The sequence below is a fragment of the Austrofundulus limnaeus genome, unplaced genomic scaffold (genome assembly GCF_001266775.1).
Source record: "Austrofundulus limnaeus strain Quisiro unplaced genomic scaffold, Austrofundulus_limnaeus-1.0 Scaffold1830, whole genome shotgun sequence".
NCBI lineage: Eukaryota > Metazoa > Chordata > Actinopteri > Cyprinodontiformes > Rivulidae > Austrofundulus > Austrofundulus limnaeus.
Genome location: NW_013954232.1, coordinates 33,973 through 36,713, shown reverse-complemented (window position 1 = coordinate 36,713; position 2,741 = coordinate 33,973). Strand labels below are relative to the sequence as shown.

At 36.7% G+C, this 2,741-nt stretch overlaps 1 protein-coding gene across 2 annotated transcripts in view; it reads right to left on the bottom strand.

Moving 5' to 3' along the window:
• Positions 1–2,741, bottom strand: part of LOC106536465 (sodium-driven chloride bicarbonate exchanger) — a 13,042-nt gene that overhangs the window by 1,082 nt on the left and 9,219 nt on the right. The gene's annotated exons all lie outside the window — the stretch shown is intronic.

The following is a 2,741-nucleotide window of genomic DNA, read 5'->3' as shown; positions in this document are numbered from 1 at the left end:
TAAAAAGTTAGGTTTACTAATCTCTAATCTGCTAACTAAAAAGTTAGATTCATTAACCTCTAATCTGCTAACTAAAAAGTTAGGTTTACTAATCTCTAATCTGCTAACTAAAAAGTTAGATTTACTAACCTCTAATCTGCTAACTAAAAAGTTAGGTTTACTAATCTCTAATCTGCTAACTAAAAAGTTAGATTCATTAACCTCTAATCTGCTAACTAAAAAGTTAGGTTTACTAACCTCTAATCTGCTAACTAAAAAGTTAGATTCATTAACCTCTAATCTGCTAACTAAAAAGTTAGATTCATTAACCTCTAATCTGCTAACTAAAAAGTTAGATTCATTAACCTCTAATCTGCTAACTAAAAAGTTAAATTCATTAATCTCTAATCTGCTAACTAAAAAGTTAGATTCATTAACCTCTAATCTGCTAACTAAAAAGTTAGATTTGCTAATCTCTAATCTGCTAACTAAAAAGTTTGATTCATTAACCTCTAATCTGCTAACTAAAAAGTTAGATTTACTAATCTCTAATCTGCTAACTAAAAAGATAGATTTACTAATCTCTAATCTGCTAACTAAAAAGTTAGATTCACTAACCTCTAATCTGCTAACTAAAATGTTAGATTCATTAACCTCTAATCTGCTAACTAAAATGTTAGATTCATTAACCGCTAATCTGCTAACTAAAAAAGTTAGATTCATTAACCTCTAATCTACTAACTAAAAAGATAGATTTACTAATCTCTAATCTGCTAACTAAAAAGATAGATTTAATAATCTCTAATCTGCTAACTAAAAAGTTAGATTCATTAACCTCTAATCTGCTAAGTAAAAAGTTAGCTTCACTTAAGACTGAGTCACAGTCGTGGTTTGGAGCACCCTCGCTGGCAGTGGAGGTGTTTATACGTGGCGCTTATGTTGTAGATTTCTCCAAAACAACATGTGAATGTACACTTTATAACTTGTGAAAATGTAAGTAGGATAAGCACAAGCTTGACAGACAAATAAACAATTTGAATGGTGCGCAGCGCACACAGCCTTTGCGGTGTTAGGACTACATGCCAGGACATCTCGCAGGGCCAATGCACAGGGGCGGGGGTGCAGTGTTACCAACTCCTGAGCAGGAAAAGTCCCTATTGGCTGTCCTAAAAGTCACTAAATGAAGTCATCACCTAGTTTGCATAGTTGGATGTTTGCCAATAATTGTGATCTGAGCTATAGGATAAATGTTCAAGAGAAAAAAAAGTGAAGAAAAACACTAAATTTGTTTAAAACTGCAATTAAACTTAATGAAATAAAAATAATTTAATGACTTCAATGCTTAGATCCACATTACATAAATTGAATTTGACTGATAGATATCATGAGGCACAGGGAGGACGAGGTGAAGCTGATCTGTGAGTCAAACACAGCTGGGTCCAGAGATKTATTTTACAGAGACTGTGTCAGAGAAAAACATTACAGTAAATATTACATCCTGCTTTGTAAACCAGGTAGAAGCAGTGGCAGCTTTCATTCAGCTTTCATTTGCAGTGGTCTCCTCTCAGCTGACTGCAGTCGGGGTGGGGGTGCTACACGAGGCTTCAGTAGCTATGTTTACATGCACAAAATTTTTTGATCGGATTGAAATGTATTCAGATTAAATAATCCAAATGTACAGTTTACATGGACACAATCCGATCATGAAAAGTGTTTACATGCACCGGAGTTTTATTCGGAATAAAAGTCCGGACATGCGCAGTGTTGTAAACGTTCAGCTCTACTTCCGTGTTACAAACGTAAACAAAGCTCTTCTGTGCACTGCTCGCTGCTTTTAGAGAAAAGAAGAAAAGTGCTTGGAAGGTTCTGTCGTTAAAGCTTCTAAAAGTCTCTAAAAACACCGGGAAAAGTCGCTAGATTTGTCGCTAGTCGCTTTTTGGGAAAAAAAAGTCGCTAGAGGATCTAAAAAGTCGCTAGTTCTAGTGACAAAGTTGCTAAGTTGGCAACACTGTGAGGATGGTGAAATTGCGTCACTATTGGTGTGTGCACCCTCGCGACACCTCATCTATAAACCTAGCTTAACTCCTAATCCGCTAACTAAAAAGTTAGCCGCACTAGCCACCAATCTGCTAACAAAAAGGTTAGCTCCGTAAATGGTAAACTAAACAGGTAAAAGAATTTCTGGGAGCTAACACTAAGTGCTAACTGATAACTCAGCTTATAAGAAACATTTCTACATCCACCAAACGGTTAAAATCACACAGTTGAACTGACAAGTAAACAAACTCCACAAAGTAACATAAACAATCCGTTAGACCTAAAGTTTGCAGAATTAAATTTAGCAAAAACTAATTGGTCTACTAACACTTTACAGAGTTAGCCATAACACTAATTTGGTCATTGAAAAGCTTTAATTTTAGTTGTTAGTGGATTAGCAGAACTGTGCCTGGTAACTAGTGATTCACTTTAACTGGCACCCACATAGCAAAACTTGTCTGGTCCAGTTTTGGCTGACACAATGTAATAACAGCCCTTTGGTGGTCCAGATGTGGTTCTGGTCCATGTATGGGTCAGAACAACATGAACTAAACCACAACTGGGCCAGTGGTGGCACGCCATCTTAAAAATAATGTGTCAGACCTGGAACCCATCAGGTCTGCTTGTTATGCCCTCAGAGCCAGCTGGACTCCTGATCAGGCCAACACCTGTCTGCTATGTGGGAGTGGATGTAAACTACTGACCCCAGCTTTACAAATTAAAAG